Source organism: Bombus pyrosoma, linkage group LG3 (genome assembly GCF_014825855.1).
Source record: "Bombus pyrosoma isolate SC7728 linkage group LG3, ASM1482585v1, whole genome shotgun sequence".
In the NCBI taxonomy this organism is placed as follows: domain Eukaryota; kingdom Metazoa; phylum Arthropoda; class Insecta; order Hymenoptera; family Apidae; genus Bombus; species Bombus pyrosoma.
Genome location: NC_057772.1, coordinates 9,414,680 through 9,434,652, shown reverse-complemented (window position 1 = coordinate 9,434,652; position 19,973 = coordinate 9,414,680). Strand labels below are relative to the sequence as shown.

General features: G+C 38.9%; 1 protein-coding gene across 7 annotated transcripts in view; it reads left to right on the top strand.

The window, feature by feature from the left end:
* LOC122566348 (ABC transporter G family member 22) overlaps nt 1-19,973 on the top strand; it is a 264,641-nt gene that overhangs the window by 142,781 nt on the left and 101,887 nt on the right. For 3 of the 7 annotated variants that reach the window (XM_043723474.1, XM_043723472.1, XM_043723475.1), the window contains one exon: nt 7,331-7,423. The exons of the other annotated variants lie outside the window; for them this stretch is intronic. The gene's annotated coding sequence lies outside the window, so the exon portion shown is untranslated. The remainder of the gene's footprint in view (nt 1-7,330; nt 7,424-19,973) is intronic. 7 annotated transcript variants of the gene reach the window in all.

Genomic DNA, 19,973 nt, shown 5'->3' with positions numbered 1-19,973 from the left:
GATTGGTTTACGATGATAGTGACCACGTAGAGAATCTACATTTACTTGTGAGTGTTTGAAGAGGTTTGTAAGTTGGGTTAGGTTTGCTTATTAGTTATTGGTGGATTGAGAATGGGTTTATAGGAATTAGTATCTTCGTTCAGAAAAGTTTTGTTCGTAGGAGTTTGAAGAAGTATGTGAGTCGGGTTAGGTTTGATTGATTTACGATGATAGTGACCACGTAGAGAATCGAAATTTATTTGTCAGTGTTTGAAGAGGTTTGTGAGTTGGGTTAGGTTTGCTTATTAGTTATTGGTGGGTTGGTGATGGGTTTATAGAAATTCATATCTTCGCTCAGAAATATTTGTTTGCGACAGTTTGGAGAAATATGCGAGTTATGTTAGGTTTCATTAGTACTTGGGGGAATTGGGGATGTGTTTATACAAATTCATATCTTTTATTAATGAGAATACGGTTTCATACATATTTTTAGCAATAACGAATTTATTTGTAGCTTACTGGAGAGCTTAGTGGAAAAGCTTGTGAGTTGGGTTTGGGTTTAGGTCTGTTTACCTCACGCACAAGTTCACAACACAAGCTCTTTAGTTCGCCTCAATTGTTGGCGGATTGAGAATGGGCTTATACAAACTGTTATTTTTATTATTCATATATCGATGTGAAATGTAGGTGCTAGTTCTGTGCCAATTTTGTAAGTGTTAGAACAGGTTAGTGATATCAGAATACAAGAAGTACCAATTATCATTTTTAACGTATGAAATCTTCAATAGTAATTTTCTTTACAATAAATAACGAAAGAGAAAAAAATATTGAAAAATATTGAAAAATGATGATAGAAAGAAAGAAGCAGATATGCGAAAGGAAAACGACTGGCTAAGAGGAAGGTGTAGTTGAATTAACTATAAATCAGAGCGAATTCAGGCGATGAGAATTATTTATGGCCGGCTCGATCGGACTCGCACAGACCTCTTTGAACTGTGTTTCTCTTACGGTGCACCATAAATACGATAGCCGTGAAGAATAGGGACGGCCGTAAAATTCAAACGGTCTCGCGACCACGATTCCTTCTCTCGTTATAGCTGTAATATAGTATCTATTAGCGTAGAAAACTCTTGCAGCTTCTCGTGTCGTTGACGTAGGCTCCATTCGAGCCTCCAGCTCGAAGTTACCTTCCAATCAAATTCTCAATTTTCAGCAGCGTTTTACTTCTTATAAGCAAAAATAGAAATTTTCTTTTTATCGTTATTACATCGAAGCATTATGTTGTTTCTTTTTTCCTCAATTTCTAATACAATTATCTTGAAACATATTTTTAAAAAGGCTGATGTATAGTATCTGAATTTGAAAGATTCAAATTGAAGCTCAAATTTATATTAGAATTTCAATTTATATTTGCGATTTGAAATTAAAATTGGAATCTACATTTAAATTTCGCAAACATGTACTACTTACGAGCTACGAATAAAACGAGAGTATAATAAGAATACATTCAAAACGAACAATGATATTCCATCCGTTCTTATTTCTAGCGAAATAAAATTCTACAAATTTTTTATTAGATCAGGCAACATCTAATAAATGTTATGCGCGTTATTACATCAGTGTCGTTTCAACTCTGTATTCAACGCAGTATTTAGGACTCTGTAAAGAGTTGCTCACCTACTCTGTATTCTAAAGTCAATCTTATAAATATGTCAAATTAATTATTTGTTCCCTATAGAAACCAGTAAAAATCGATCTAATAAATCCAATATATTACTTCTCCAAAAGAAGGTACATATGCTTATGAGTTTTAAATCTGCAGTCAGTCTGATAAATCTATAACAATTTAATTATCTCTTCTCTATAAAATCCACTGAAATAGTCTAATAAATTCAATATATAATATTATGCTCTCTCTGAGTATAATGAGACGTATATGAATCAACTGCATTCTAATCTGAAATCGATCAAATCAAATCAATCAAATGAATCATTTCTTCTCTATAAAAAAAAACCACCGAACTAATCTAATAAATCCAATATATAAAATTATATCTTCTCCAGCAGCAACAAAAATAATACCTGTCAATCAAGTCAATAAAATTAACTAGTTGTTCGTTATAAAATGCCATTATGAAACAATCTAATAAGTTCAATCTACTATATTTTCTCCAAGAAGAAGAGTACACATGTATCTGTGTCGATCGATTTTTCTCTGGCTGACGAGAGAAACCACGGAAATCGTTGGTTCGGTTGGACAGCCGACCCCAGGGGTCGAACGATCACCGGGTCGCGGGTTCAAGCGTGTGGTTCGTGCGCGTTCCTCCGGCGAACAGGCTGGCTGAACATCGGGCGAAGGGGTCGAGATGTGCATTGGCCGGTTAAAATGTGGGGCAGTGCTGCGATTCGTCCTTGGTATTCGTGCGTTTCACAGTCCACCTCGAATCCGTTTGTCCTTCTACCGGGTGATTCTCGCGGTTCCAAACTGAATTCGTGACACGCTTCGCGATCTCGATTTCCATCTTGGCCTCGATTCCCCCGATTTATTTTATTTGTCCCGGCAGTAGATGTTTTGTTTAATTATACGCACACATCTACACGTATAACGATTTTATTTAATCGTATGTTGATCGTATGTCGATACGATTCGAGTTTGAATTTTAAATCCGATGATTACAACGTTGCGTCCCATACAGTTTTTATGATCTTAATAGCGCCAACTTATGGCTCGTATCAGCTCGTTTCATTGGAACTTTTATGTAAATTAAAGGTCGCGGAGGTTAATCGCTTTGAAAATTTCAAATTCAGTGGGAGGATTTAATACGTTTGCTCTAAGATTCGGGGATTGACCCTTCGTCGTCGTGACACGTGGTTCATGTACTTTCCAGGTCTTTTAGATTAACCTTCCCTGGTATTAATTCGGTTTTGCTGTATAGCATCCATTTACAATATTTTATGCTTCTTTCCTGGCAATGATCTGACAGCATTTTCTAATTTTTCTGCTTTTCTCAGCCAGTAATATGTAGCAATATAAAACATCAATACAAGTTGCAAACAGTGCTATAAAAACATCGTACAAACTGGAATTATACTTATCAAGATTGGTATAATTTCTGTTCCAGGATGTAATACGAATTATTGCAAGAGTAAATTATAAAATATAAATGACTATTACCCATACGATAATTTAAAACGAATGTTATTAATACTCGTAAATATCAGTTTGAAACATTTTGTCCGCCGCTCATATTAAGTTGTCCGAAAAGCGTTTTTCTTTCGCAAACGTGTTTTCTACAACAGTGCACCTTCATAGAAACGTGAAACCAAGTCTGTGAAATGTCGCTGTGTTTATCTCGACAGAGGAAAATGGATCGTACGTAATTCGACGAAATAATATAAAACAAAAAACGTCGTGCCTCATAAAACGAAAGAAACTTTTCGGACAACCTACTAGAAATGAAAATAAAGATGGAGGAGTAAATCAATAAAAAAAAAACAAAGAAAAAAAGAAAAATGAAGGAAAAATAAATAGTTAGATCGATAAGGGCGAAATAAAACCATTTCAATTCCTCAGAGATATCGAGAGTACCGATACAATCGCGCAGCTACCGAGCAATCAATATAACTAAATTGATAGATACAACGCTATAAAGCCGTTATCGGTTTTTCTATTAGAGTGAAAAACTGCAATCAATCGTAATCTTTTTTCCGATAATCAGCGAGAAATCCGGTTATGGATTCCTCTCGTTCCCTCTGAGATAGCAATGGCGAAAGAACGTTGAAAGTCTCGTGATCGTTCGCGCGACTAAAATTTCCTTAGAACACGCGCAGCTGCGATCTATAGTTCGCGTGATCGCTCGCGCGATCGAAACTTACGTAATTGCTACTCGCACGACCAAAATTCCTACCTGCACGTTGCTGCAATTGCCCGTGCTATGTATGTACGGTTGCAAATTGTTTTCTTGTTCTCTCGTGATTGATTTATTAGCGATCTTTGCAAGAGTTAGAAATTCGATTTCTTGTTCGCAAAATCTTGGGAATGGTGATCTCAGTGATCGTTATTATACACAGAGATTAATGCACTCGTATGTCTGCGAAAGTCAGGTGGTTAGTGTTAGAATTTTAAAAATTGTAGATTTATTGGTACTTTGTGAGTTGATGTTTGTATTTTATCATTTTCTGACTGGCCTGTTTTTCATTTTGTTAGAAACAGAAACAGAATCTAAATGGCAAGTATTTATAAGACTATTTTAGACACCGTAACTTTATCTTTATTACAATTCCCACAGTTAAAGTATCTATGGAACTAACAACGTAAAAAAGCTAACAAATTATCTGCAACTTTCAGAAATATTCGAGACCTTCCCGTTAATACATATAATATAATCCATTTACTGTAGATTACAAAATGAATAATTAGCAGATAAAACTTTGGTATTATCTTTGGTACTTTTATTTTTATCTCTACCGTAGTTTCAAAAAATCCTACATATAACACTCATAGCGTAAAAAATCTACAAATATCGACAAACTGTTCCCAGATTCCACAAAAAGAATTCGGAATATGCCAATTAATTTTCCACCTATTCGCGTCTCAGAAATATCTTTCACATCGTATCTTTCCCTTCGTAACAATTTTCAAAGATAGAACATACACATATATGTATTCAAGGTCCGACAGAACAACATCCAAGAACAAGAATGATGTGATTGCTCGTGTAAAAAGAAGAAAAATACGTAGAATAAAATTTGTTTCATTTTCGAATTAGTTCCCAAGAAAATCGAGCTTGAAAATTTATCAAGCGCACTTGACAATGCTAAATTCGAACTGGACAGGACTAAATAATCGACAGGAGGAAATATTCTACGTGTGAAAATAAGTCGAAAATGTGAAATACAATTTTTTCACGGGACGATTTATTTCCATGAAAAAAATTCTGTTCCATATATTTTCCCTTTTTTTTTTTTTTTTACGCAAAGAATCACATCGTTTCTGCTTTTAGACGTTAGTCGGTCGGACCCTGCACATATAGATACATCACAAACGACATCCAACGATGCTCAACACGCAATCTCCAGGAATACCAATCAACACGTTGAAATTTGAATTTTCCTGCGTCATCCCTCAACCTGTCCACACCTCTACGCACTGTCGTCGTCATGGGTATTACTATTCTCTAACCACAACCTACACCATTCACGGCAGATGTCAATACGCGTGGAAATGCTAACGAGCACTTTTCACCATGCTGCACGCTCTTCTCCTAGCTTGGTATCGCCGGCAGCGTAGAAGAGTATCTACCACGTCGATATGCAGACAGAGAGAGGATCGTGGTCGTCGCGTTCATGACTCGCGGGACTTGCGTGGCTCGTGATTTAGTCACGTAGCTGGCTCGTTTAGCCGTGATCGTTAGCGGTCGTGTTATATGGGTGTAACGTGATTCTCGTGTCACGTAGCGTAACGCGTAAGCCCTTCGTGCTAGCGAAAACGAGAGAAGGAAACGACCGTATTGAACGAAACGAGCGGTAGAATGAAAAGGGTTGCAGGGTAGACTTCGTGACGTTGTGTCGTTCGAATGGACTGATATTTGGAAATAACCCGACGCGTGCTTCAACGAAAGTGAAACGAGCTTTCGTGATGTTTAATGGACAACCTGCTGAGGCTCACGAGGCTTTTGTCGAGGTCATTGGTTCTCGGCTGATTTTCGGGGTCGTTGAAAGTTGGATGCCTGTATTATTGCTTGACACGTTGATTTCTGCATCATCGTTGAAGCTACACTGACGTGGTCAAGTTTTGATCAGGCGGTTTCTGGGAAGCAGGTCGATTTCTGTATTTCAGTTGAGAAATTTCAGCTGATTTCTGTCCTTTGCCTGAGAATCTCTTGATTTCTGAATTTTAGTTGACGCGTCAATTTCTACGTTTTTATTGGAAATCTGTCGATTCCTAGGTCTAATTAAAACCACGTCGACATTTAGATCAAACTGTTCGATATTAGACAAGAAGTTCAAGTTCGAAATGGCTGCTTCTAATTACTCAGACTCTGTTTCTACTAATCCCCATAATCAAGGTGTATAGTTGCCCGTTGTAAACCTAGCTCGATTATATTAGAGATTATACATTATATCAGAGACATTTGTTCCATTCAATGTTGTAACAAATAAACAACAAGAATACGAAATTGATCCAGAAGAAGAAAATGAACAAAACCAGCACTGACTATGACAGAGAATATCATAAATCTACAGATCCTAGATCCTAAAAGAAGCAAAACTTCCGTTGATTCCGCGATGTTTACCAGGTCGCGGGAACAAACGAGAAAGTACATTGAACCTATGGTAGATCAGCGGCTGCCAGTTTCGTGATAACTGGCAATGAGTCAGAGAGGGCAGGCTCATGGGCCTCGATAGCCTTTACCGGCTGGCTGGCAGGCGCGAGATTGGGAAATCAGACATTACCGGCGTTTCCGTCTACTTGTGCACGTATCACGTGTACCGCGAACAGGATAATTTGTGTCGAACGCGTGACCGTGCTGGCTGAGATTTATGCGCGGAATAGCCACGCGCTAGTGTGCCTCGATGTTTATCTAAATCGCTGTCCGATCTCTCTCTCCCTTTCTCTGTATTTCGCTTCGGCTAACTGTTTCTCTCCTCTCACGTATATGATTGTTGGTTGGTTTTGTGGGTTTTGCTTCGAGAATGGGGACTAATCTTGGGCCGTTTATCAGATGCAAATGTTCCGTCTTTGCGAACGAATATGGATAAGGGTAATTGGTTCGTAGCTGCAATTTTGTTGTTTTAAAGAGCAGCCCAGTAAATTTTCCTATAGTGTTTGATTAGATTAAAGTCGATCAATGAATCGGAAGGTGGTGAACGTTTTCTAATTTAATGAGCTATCGTTTGTGTATGCTTGATAACGTGTATATATGTGTTTGGAATTATCGGTAGGTAGAATTTATAATACAAGTTTTAGGTTTGTGATTTTACATGGAATTACGAACCACTGTATTTAACTTGTATAATATGTGTATATTAGTTGCATTAGGAAAATTGTGACAACTTTAAGAGTTGATTTATAAAGAACTTATAACAAGCATGTATAATGAATAGAATATATAACGAGGTTTTTAATAGAGTAGCTAAAAGATTAATAAGGGAACGTTAATATTAGATGATATTATCGTCACTAAAATCTGGTTAATATAACATGGTTACAGAATGATGTAAGCCCGGGAGCTGAAACACATCCATTATCCTTAATGACGCAAGGAAATATGCTCGTCGCAATAATTATATGCACTTTAAAACTACCAAGCGATCAATGACATAACGCTTCATGTTTTTCTGCTTTCAGGTAAGAGTCACATGTCATCGTTTACAAATATTCTTGCACTTGCAATTTCGAAGGCATTTAAACACTGGACCTGACAAACGTAACATCTTCAAGGTACGATATATATACAATAGTTACAAAAAGTACTCGTATTCCATTTTATCTATCATAACATTTACATACCAATTAATTAAGTCCAAGTATATCAACTTTCATATCGTTTGGTAGTACTTTCATATGACTACAAAAATGTAATACTGTGAAACGTGGAGACCTGATAGAGAAACGTTTCATTGGAAAATAAGAGTATGTACCTATAAATACTTTTTATAGCCGGTGTAATTGTAGCCACTTTGCTAATAACTTTTACTCGAATGTACATTTTTAATAATTATGTTTGAAACGTAAAACTTGGATGTGTAGTTTTAACGAGCCCGCAGCTGGTGTGATTGATGCACACACGTGGTCTAGGCTGCTTGTTAGCGCATTAGTAGCGTACCGAGATTTCCTCGAAACGATGTCAAGGCCGTGACCTAATGCAAGGTCGTTGTCCCCGGCGCGTCTTTCTCCACCCCTTTCCCCCCTTTTCTCTCTCTTTCTCCGTAACATCTATTTTCCGGTGTTGGAATTTTCACCGTGTACGAGTCAAACTCGTGGTGGAATCTATGTCGAGTATGTGGAAACTCTGACATTGGTCGTTCAGAATCTGATTAAAAATCTACTTTCTTATAGAGAAACATAGTTGGGATAATACGGTTTTTTATTTCGTTGAAAAGCCACAAGCTTGGATACATTTGCAAGCAAACCATCCCGTACATAGGAAATTAGAAACTTCTGTTCAATATTCTTCTGTGTCGTTTATTCTGTTTTATTCTGTCAACGCTAGAATTGTCAAAGGTATGTAAATGATCCAGATTTTTGATTATTACGATTATTAAAATCATGTAGGTGTTTTATTTTAATTATAAAATTAATATCATTTTTCACTGAAAACATTCCTCATTCCCGTCATATCAATGCGATTATGACCATTCATTTATATATAATATATTTTGATACCTAGACACGTTCCACCATATAATTAGAATTAAATCGATATATCGAACATATGTCGAGTAACGTAATATAGAACAATAGCCAAATTTTGTAGACAAAATGTACCAAATATTCCTACTAATTGTTAATATCGAGCCACGTGTAAAATAGAATACACGTGATATTATACGCATCTTATAGAAGCTGCTCGAATCTCGGTAGCCATACTCGTTGTAAACATTATTCGTAAATTGATATTGTATAAGATGCGTGCGTTTTATGAAAAATAGCAAATTATGTCATTACATCGAGGAATTTCCAGAACCTGTTTTTCAAATTGTCCGCCATATAATATTTTTTTACGAGCTCCTTATCTTGTCTTACACGTAGCAAATTGTCGTCTCAACGCACGAAACACGTAAACTTGAACGACTTCCGACCGATTTTATCATCGCAATATTTCAGTTTCATCAAGTATATAGAAAATATTATCAAAATGTATCCGGTTGATAGTAATATGTATCTTGTTCGATACATTCTCTCTTTCAACTCTTTCAACCCTTGTAACGCGTATACGGTGATGAAGAGAAATGTTGGCACAGACCAGATTTTCTTGTAAAATCCTATGCAAAATTCTAAACTACTTACAAGTCTACAGTTTTTGTATCCATTCGTTCATATATATATATTATGTAGCAAGCCTATAAAACGTAGAAACACGACAAAGAAGAAGCTTTATTATTTACGTACGATTTGTTTTTCATGTAACGTGGCTATCGATAGATTTCGCAGAGTTTGTCGTAGCTGCATAAATTTAAATACACTTACGTGTATGTTATCTAAATAACAATAAAATGAGAAGCAATAATAAAAATTAAAAACACGATATATTACAGTGCACGACGTAAGGAAACATACGTTTGTACGCTATAAAACCAGACGCTGTATAGTCGAATAATGCACGTCGAAATAAGAAGCTTCTTGCCTGTCTCCAGAATTTCAGGAAAAGCGGCGCAAGGGTCAAAAATGGACTGTCTCTAAAATTTCTAGCATAACGACAGCGCCCATTTTTCTGGACCTTTGTTATCTTCCATGCGCCGCTTGACCTCTTAACGCATAAATCTTTCCTGAATCTGATTAACCCGCGAAGAATTTCAAAATCGAATCGTAAAATGTTCGAACATGACTGACTCGCATAGCTCTACCTTATTACGCGCGTCAAATGTAATTTAAATGCAAGAATCTGCTAGAATCCTGTCTTCTTCGATCGATTTCCACGGGTCGATTCCCCTGGCGACATGAATGGAACAGAAGGCACGATTCGCATTTAGGTCTCGTAGAACTGCTAGTCCGGCCGATAAATATGCGACGCCGCACGTCCGCGGATCGTAGGAAGTTCTCGTCGCTTTCTTTCCTCTCTGGCTGCATTCCCTTGCCGCTCGCGTGTAGAAACCGACGGTGACGACGACGACAACGACGACAACGACAACGACGGCGACAACGACAACGACAAGGACGACGACGACAACGACGAGAACGGTGAGGATCGCCAGCATCGCCGGATCGGTGTCGGTGACCCGTCATCGAATCGACCAGCTTGACAATTAGCCGCGTCAGAATCCCAAACGACACCGTATCCGACATCGACACCTTTCTAATCTGCATGATAAAGGGCCGATGTAATTAAACGCCTGGATAAACGTTCAAGACACCGTATGAAGCCTATTATGCCACAGTGAGTCATGCCATTCCTATCGATTATCGTTTTGGTGCGGCTAATTTAATGAATATTATTACGCGATATCGATTCCTTTCATCTTCCGTTTCATTATTAATTGCTGGTTTCCAATTGACGAATTAATGAGCCTTTGTCTAGGAATTGTTTCGAGCTGTTAAAGCACGATGAGCTGATTCGTCGTTTGGATTGCGGATCTTTTCGATAGAATGGTTTCTCTATGCTGACATTGTCTGGCATATTACGTTTTAATAACGTTCGTTCTAATTTTATAGTTTGTTTTATCGTGCTATTAGAAATTAAATTAATAACAATTGAAAATGGCTCATTATCGAAATTCATTTGCCCGTTAAATTTTTATTATTATTTTATATCTATTATTGAAGTTAGGTAATAACTTTGTTTGGTTTCTAATGAGAATTACGGTTAGATAGGATTTTTCATGCCATCAGATTGCTCGTAGCTTTTTCAGTCGGTTATAACAAAGGTAAAGAATAAAATAAATAGTTACAGGTTGTATTTTTTATTTGTTTTGGGAATCGTGTACATTGCAGAACGATGAAATATTGAAGCGCTCAGGGAATTTTAGTTTGTTCTGGTTTGCCAATTTTTCGTCACCTTCTCGTCATCTCCATTAAACCGTGTAAATGATGTCGAAATGGAATTTCTGATAAGATAATTTAGTTAGAATATGTATCCATTAAAACACCATGACAAAGTGTAATCTCTTCTGCAGTGAACAAAATTAAACATAAAAATTAGTAACTCGAAGATGGAATATTCCTATGACTAATGAACATTCCCAAGATGCGTTTAAAAATATTTCAATATTTCTATGATCAAGGAAGACATTATCCAAAATGAGACACAATGATCACTGATTTAAAAATCTAAGATATCTTATTAACCAAGAAATATATTACTTTAAACTGAGATCTATAGCAATCAATGAAACCATCAATTAAAAAGTTGTAATGTTCTATCAGCCAGGAAATATATGATCAACGACTCGTAGGTCTTTCATATTCTATTCTCCAAAAAAAAAAAAAAAAAAAATTTATATCAATTCCAAACGTAAAGCTCTCGACGATCAATAGAAATCATTCACCAAAAACGAAGGTAGTTGACCAAAGACTGGAAGATCTAAAATATCCTACAGCGAATATCGCTAGAAACAAACACAAGCGAGACGTAAGAACTACTTGGCTACTGCGTGGCTCAAAAATTTAATGTTCTCCATAACAAAAGCAGCGAGAAACAAAAGAATCCAGTGACTCAAGAACTTAACGTTCCCCAACGCAACCAACGAAAAAAGCAACCGAACGTTCCAGCAACGTTTCACTCCCACTCTCCTTTTTTCTCTCTTTCTTTCTACCGCAAGTAACGAGGAACGCGTGCTTGAAAACGCGACTGTAGACCGTGGCAGACTATTCTCTCGCCTCGGCAGTCGCCTCGCTGTCCTTCTCCTTCGGCTCCTTCTCCTCTTCCTAGTCCAAGGTGGAGGAGGTTGTTGCACCCTCCTCGAGCATTGTGCATGCGTGCACGAGGGTGCCTAGCCCCCTTCATCCTCTATTCTGTATGCAACCCGTCTCTCCTCTCCGCGCTGGTGCAATGACACAGCTTCGTGGAAAGGCATCATAGCGGAAGCATCCAGGATTATCGATTGCTCCATGTCGCAAGCCGCGCGATCCTGCGCTCTTTCCCAAGGAAGAGTATGCTAATTCGGCCAGCTTTTTTCTTGGAACTTCATTCTTACGGACTTCTCCTTGAAATTCAGTGCTTGCAGATTTTGGCTTGAAATCAAATTTCCTTTGATTTGGGCATTTATTTTGTTGACCGTTGGACGTTTTAAAATAAATCGTTCAATGTCAACAATCAATCACTAAATTGATTAATCCGACGTGATTGATCAGTACGTAAATTAGTAGTAGTTTTCGAGACAGTTCGACGTGTGACAATCGTTTCAGCGTCATTGATCGTCCTATCTCGAGAAAGGTATCATGACGAGAGAATCTAAAATTATCTAGCGCCCAGATCTTCCTTTGAAATTTGATTTTCTCCGACGTTTTGGGTTCATTTGCTTCGAACGATCGTTTTGGCATGAAATCTCCCATTTCGAATAATTTGATTAATTTCATGTGATTTCATCGACTGAAAAATTAAACCATTATCTGAATAAGGATTTTCTCCAAGAGTTTTATTTGTGATGATTGATTTGTCATTATCGATCGTTCTATCTCGAGCCATGCAACTCTGCGTTCTTCTGTCGGAAAGTACCTGTTCTTCGAGATTTTTCCATGGAAATAGAAACAATGCACGATCTTTTGCAATGGTAGTACTTCAAACGAAACCAATCGTCTTCACACTTCCGCTTCTACCAGTGCTCTTGAAAAATCTATAAAACACCCTTTTCCAAACCTATCGAAACATCGCGAAGAAAATCTTCATATTTCAAATAAACTCAAGTCCCACTCGAACCTTGTCAAGCACCTGCAGAAATCATTTAAACTCTGAAACTCTCCCAAAACCTTCTTCCAATCAGTCAAAACTATGCCAAAGAGGATCATGATATTTCAAATGAAAGCAATCGCCTCCACAAAATAGCAGCCTCCACAGATAACTCTCTTCCACATCCACCATAGCTTCTCAAACACGAACTTACGAAACCTGCTATTATAAATCTACCAAGGAACGAAAAATCCTACTGCAAATAACATTCAAACTCGTTCAAACCTCCTCAAACACCTACAAACATTCTTGAAACAGCCCGAAACCCCATAAAGTTTTCTGCAACCAAGCAAAACAGTGGAAAGAAAATCGTGATATTTCAAAATGAAGGTTGCTTCAAAACGCATCTCGTGGTCTCGCGCGGACGGTTACCAGCTTGCGCGTACTACGCTTTTATTATTCTCTTTCGGGCGGTTGGTGCGCGCGTGCGCGCGCTTAGAAAACTCGCGTATACTGGCCTGGCTTGGTACTTCGCGAGCAGGAATATAAAGCGTTTTATGGGTCTGTCTGGAGTGCGAGAGCGTGGCCGGCGCGGCGAAGAACCCCGCTCCGCGCGAGTCCTCTCCGCGTCGGCGAACGCGAGCGCGCGGGGTCCTTGCGCCCATCCGGCTGGACTGGATCGAGAGCAGTACGCGGCCCGTTCGTTGTTGTCCATAAACGCGTAGAAGCCGCTATAAATCAGCCCGTTTATCGAGGAACGAATCCCGTTCGCGGTTCGTTAGAAAATTGCAGCGCTCCCTCGGACGAACCTTCGCCCCTATCTTCTTCTAGATCCTTCTCAAACGTTCTACTGTGTCTCTGTTACTCTTTGAAGCTGTGTTGGCGCTGACGGTATGGTGATAGAGTGACCGGAAGTTGTAGTCGGAGCATGATGTTACCGGCGGAGGTAGTTTGGCGGTTGAGATGAGATGTTGCAAGGTTTGCTGTGGTTTTGTGGTTTTTGCTAGAGGAGATTGTTGCGAGGGGCTTTTACTTTGGTCGATTTTGACTTTGAGAAGCGTAGGAAAGTATGGCGTGGCTATGTTCTTCTAAAATTAACAGACAATCGCTTGAAATTCCATCGCATCCAGACTATAATTACAGAAGTAATTGTTTTACGAAGCGTAGTAATCTTTCGTTCAGCTCCGCGGAGATTAATCAAGAAAATCTTAATGACCAAATGGTAAGATTTACGACGAATGTTCAAAAGTTAGCCAATACGGAAGGTGTTCTCCTACAAACGTCTGTTTATTGACTTTCCGCAAAATTACTCGAGTTGTCTGTGGTAAACGTATACTAAACACCTGTCATGTAATAAGCGTTCAAAACTCAAACATTGTTCCATGATTTCCTGAAACTTGGCCAATAAAAGAATTCCACGATATTATATAATAGAACATTGTGTACTCTGTAACTTGAATATTTCCAGTCGACTGTGTCGTTTGATTTTCTTAAATGTTTTTTTCGATCAAGAAAAATCGAGAATTCCTCGGTTTAAATATCTATAAAATTAATTCGAAACATTTTCGAACACTATTTCTTGCGAAACATTTGCTTCAGCGTAATATCTACATATTTCATCAGTCATCAAGCTCTTCATCCATGTTATTAACTTTCTTCGAAATTAATGGAGACGACTTTAGTAATACTTCCTCCCTGACATCTACATATTCTATCAAAGTCAACATTTTTATCCATGTCGTTGACTTTCTTCAAAATTAATCGAGGAAACTCCAATAACGTCTTCTGCCTAATAAAAGTTCAAAAGTTCACCAAGACATAGGAGGTCATAAAACTACCAATCATAAATGTTGTGACACTAATTTATTACAATTATTGGAGAAATAACAAATTATACTTTATTGAATAGTTAGAATACGTGGGATGAGGATTAAATAACCAATTTGATGGTACTAACTAGGACTAACTAAAAATTAAAAGCAATGAAAATCATTCGGTTTATACTAATTTACGTAATATACTAATTATAGCGGACAGTGTATTTTAACACATTATTGACTGCGAAATAAATTTCGACGCAGTTCCGATATATTTTTGAGGAATATGTCAACGTTTATGAGACGGAGAACGTCGATTCGCATCTCTCGTCCTCGTTTATAAATAGACGGCGGATGTTTGTACGCTGTCAGGAAATTTAAGAGTGAAAAAATGTACAACACGTACATAATACATAAAATATCCAAATATATAGTCAATAAATATTATACAATTTGATAAATAAAACACATTTCTATTCTAAACTTTCGCTTCTTTCGTTACACCGCGAACGTTCGTGCATTTTCGGAAAATTTCAAGATACAAAAATCCACATAGCGTGTGTCTAACATACAAAGATATATAACATATCCGAAGGAAATTTATTACGATATTTAACAAACGAGACACGTTTCCATCTAGCTTTCACTTTTTTTTTAGTTACATTCGTGAAAATATGGAATTGCATAAACCGTCTTGTCCGCAGCCTACTTATAAAATGAAATACATCGATTCACGTACGTCTGCTGTCGACGATGCGTCTTGAAGCTCGCTTTCCAGAGATAACTAAACTCTGAAAAGTCCTCGGAGCGGGTAACTACGGGGCGCGTTGCCCTCCGCGATCGTCGGTGAAGCGGCGTGACACGCACACAGGTGCAAGTTGGCGCATTTTTCCGCGGCGCGTGCAGCGTGATGCCGCATCACGTGTCTAGAATGTTACTTTCACTCGAGGCACTGCGTGCGGCCGCCGCGCCGCGGTCCGTTTTGCAACCGGTCGCTCGCCTGGCAAATCCGTCGCCGATCGCCCGCGGAAATCTCGCCAGACGATCGTTCGGCAACGGCCGCTTCCATCGGCCAATCGATCAAACGCGTTTTCCTCGCGACTCACGTCGCGGAAAGGTCGGAACACGCGTCCAATCAAAGCTGAATATCGCGTTATGTAACGTGCACGTCTGATAATGGATATCGAGTTGTTGCATTGAGTAACGTTGTGTGTTCAAAGCGAGGAGGTTGTTGAACTTTTGCTTGAATCGTAGTGGTGCAGCGTGATTTTGCAATAGGTTTGCTTGATTAGCTGCTGATTCGTAGTTGTGCTTTGCTGTGTGCAATTGTGCAGTTGGCGTTGGTTATGGCGGAGGTTCTTGACTTCTCAGCCGTTTTAAGGTTATTACGGTTGGCTGCATTGACCAAACTGGGCTATTTGTTGTTGTAGAATTGGCATATAAATTTGCAACTTGGCCAAAGTTACAACTTATAAATAATTAAACAAGCATTTGATAAAAGTCGGAAACCTACACGAATTTAGAATTATTGAAAATCTATCGAATCAGTCGTTCCAGTTTATTCGACTTCGGTTATATCTGAATTTTGAAATCAACGGAACTGAATCTAAAAAAACCAACGGATATGTAGAATTTCTAAAAATCTAACATGATAGTCGATTAATTCGTTTTTAATCCCGAGTCTTCCATCTAATTTCTTAGTCTTTTAATTTTGGAATAGAAATTTCTACGGAATAATTTCTTCGCTTCTAAAGACAGACGAAAAGATATTTACTTTTGCTGATATACAATAGAAGTTCGATTATTCCCTGGCTTTTATTCATATAATTATCTGATCAAGTATTTATTCACCCTTAAACAGAAATACAGAAAATCAGAAATAAAGAAAGTCACATTCCTGTACATCTATGTACACTCGTGTGCATTTACTCAAGCCCATTAACATTTGCTTCTGAATTGCTTGCACAAACAATTTCCAACACAGCTTGCTCAAAAAGAAGAAGCAGAAAGCTCAAAGAAGTAGCAACCCCTCGGCTCATATTCTTTGCACAACGTTGCCACCAGCCAGTCAAATACGTGCGCGATTCTTTTCAAAAGAGACAAGTACCTTGACCTTTTCCAATGACCGTCAGCGAGGCACGATCCCTCTTCAGCAACCCTTCTATGCATCAAGGTTCTCTGAAAACCCCATGCGCGCGGATTTCACGATACACATTCCCTGCAAACATCGACGCCCCTTTGAATCTGAGAATCCAATGCACCCTGACCTTCTTCAATGACGTTTCAGTTGAAGATCAACCCCTCTTCGAGCCTCTGTACTCTTTAAAACGACGCGTTAATATATCTTCGCTCTCTTTCTTCACGAGTTTCAATAATAATCAATTCCATCAGCAGGACAAATACGCAGGAACCCTCTGTGAAACTCGCGAGTCCCAGGCGTGCAAATACCTTGACCCTCGTCTCGGAACCCTCCTGTGTCGTGTCTCGGGCATCCCTTCGACGATTTCACGTTGATGAAAGTCACTGTTGGTCGTATAATGCTCTTGATCTTGGAGAAATTTAGTGATAGATGGTAGAAGGTGTCTTTGGATTGATATTGATTACTGAAAGAATAGTTGGATTTAAATAGGGGTAATTTAGAGAGTTGTGGTTCTTTTTGTCTTTCCTGGCTTCCTACACCGACTGTAAATTGATATAGATGAGACTCAGCGGATTCTGCAGCAATATTCAGAAATTGGTATTATTGCAATTTCACGTTGATGAAAGCGAGTTGACTCGTGGTTGTACAGTGCTCTTGGACTTGGAGAAGTAAGAGATGGTGGTTGATGGTAGATGATTCTTTTTTTCCTTTTTGTTCAGCTGCGGTTAATATAGATGGGACGCACTCGCAGTACTTTGCAAAGATTTTCAGAAATTCGTGCTATTAAAATTTCACTTCTGACGAAAGTCTTATAGTATTCTTGTCGAGTAATAGATGATAGAAGATGGTATCTTTGGATTAATTTTGATTACTCGAAGGACGGCTAGATTCGAATAGATGTGTCGTAGTAGGTTGGCACCCTTTTTGAGTTTTCTTTCTTTTTTTATTACAGCTGTAGTTGATGGATATCTTGTTACGTAGATATAAAAGAGATTCGCGGAACTCTACACACATTTGTATTACCGTGATGCATTGCAATTTATTCAATTATGCAAATTGTATAGATGCAATTACTTACTATCTTCAATAGTATTTCCATATTTTAATATTACGTCAGGCAATATTTTTTAAACTACAAAGAGAGTGGAGAAAAATGTTCAAACTGTTGTGTATTTTGTTTTTTCACTTTCACATGAAAGTGTTCGTACGAAAAGCGCAACATGCTACGTGTCACGAAACTTTCCCCTGCAATCTTCAGCTATTCCCCACCAAACAAAATCTCCAACTGTCGAATTAAAAAAATTCACTCTCCTACTACGAAAATTATTTTCCTGAATCCACAAACAGCCCAAAATTATATTCGTTCGATCGACTACGCACGACCAAATTGTATCGAACGCATTGGCGAACTTCGCCTCGTCTCGATACTTATTTCTAGACTTCGGTACAGGGCTCGCGTAACAGCAGTAGTAGCGCTTCGGTAGTTGCGTCCAAGTGCATTTCACCGAGATTACGGGTGTATTGACCCCGGCGTCACCCCCTCGTCGCCCTTCCGCCACTTTCCTCCGGCTGCATCTCCTCTCCAGCCGGAGAGCGTTGCCTGCCTCCTTCCTCCATGCATTGCCTCCCGGCCGGAGGTCGCCGACGACGACAACGAGCCCCTCCCCTCCCCCCTCCCTACTCCCCTTCTCCATTTTCCACCACCCCTCCTGACCCTGCACCCATTAAACGAGAGCTACGCCGCCGGCAATCGACACTGCGACATCTCTCGCTTCAACGAACCTCTGTGTATTATAGCTTTGTAGTTCTTCGGGGGTGGATTGTCAGCGATGTTACTCGTATTCGTGCTTATCGTTGTGTTTTATATTTGTTTTATTTTCAAATAATCGAAAATATTTCGTTGGGAAGCGAACTACCGATCGAACCTAAATCAAACATCAACGTTGTAATCGATGATATGAGAAATCTTCTTTATAGATAAGAATTATGGGGAGAGAATTATGGAAAAAAGGAAGCGTGAGATAAAACGTAGATTGAGTGAATTCCGTTGGAAGGTTTAGTTTCTTATCTTATTATTAAAGTTCGTTTTATTCCGTAAATTTTAGAATTAAGATTCCACGAAGTAAACTTCTAGTAAACTGTGTATGCTTTTATGTTTGGATAGAAATACACTCAGTTCGTAACAAAGCTTGGAAGATTAGTCTGAGAAGACATCGATCGGTCTTCCGGCGAAATTAAGAGATTCAGCAGAAATCGACAAACGTCAACGCTATAATGCTAAGAATCTTTCTGGTTCCGCGTAATTGCAATATTGCAGCACCCAGTCTGTCGCAGTGAGAAATTAGCAATCAAGAAAAAGCACCCCATCACGGCCATTCCTCTGAAACTGTGTCGACGCCTCTCGAGCGTGGTTTCCCTGTGAAATTAGAAAGTCGCTCGCCGATATTAGAATCACGGCGATTACCGGTGATCCGCGATCGGGCCGCGGCAGATTCACGATCGGTATCTCCTCCGTAAATCCTTCTATCCCGGATGAAGCTCTCGGGTTTCTCGTTTACATGCTCGTGTCGTGGAAAGCAATCGCGTGCATCTCGTCGTTTTGTATCGAAACGACGTGCATACAAATAAACTGTATAGACACACGTGTTAGAGGTACACATGCATAAGCTCGCCGAAGGTATTTGAACCTTGTTGCACACCTTTTACGAGTATGCATTATGCGTGTTATACTTCCACATTTTGAAATTTCATTAGCACCGCCATGAGACTCTACTATCGCGATTATGTTGGTAAAGTGTGAAACCAACCTGAGGAAGCGTATAAAAATTGCAACGTATTTGGTATAAATATATATTTAGAAGATATCACGAAAATATTTAAACAGCCAATTATTTATTATCCTAATAAAAAGTTCAGTTTCAATAGGACTATATTTAACGCTAGTTGTACGCTTAAAACGCCTATTCGTGCTGTGCACTAATTTCTTTCATACTAATTTCCACATATTTTACATAGACGCATCATTGTTAATAAAATTTCCAAATATTTCATGCAAACCCGTAACTATTCGGTATTTAACAACATTTGAAAATATTTTATCCGACGCGTACGATACGAACGTAAAAGATTTCTATGGTGAGCGTCGATGTATTTTCACGAGCTATGTGTATATACGTACACGTTGGTCGACACTCCCACCTGCAACCTAGTTCGCCTCGATATTTATAACGAGACACCTCGAGAACGTTCATGCGTTCTGAGGGCGGCTCTGACCTAGAGGGATGATGATCGACGACCGATTAGGCGAGCCTGAATAGCTCGGAGAAATTCGAGATCGAGATGGTCGTTTTGGAGAGAGATTCGTGTCAGTGGAACTTGTGGGATGAGACGTGGCTACATGGTGGGGCGTTAGAGAACGATCGCCATGCGTTTTGTGTGTGTTCGTTGCGGTTTGGTGGTCTTGCCTATGTCAAGACTTACGTCTCTTTT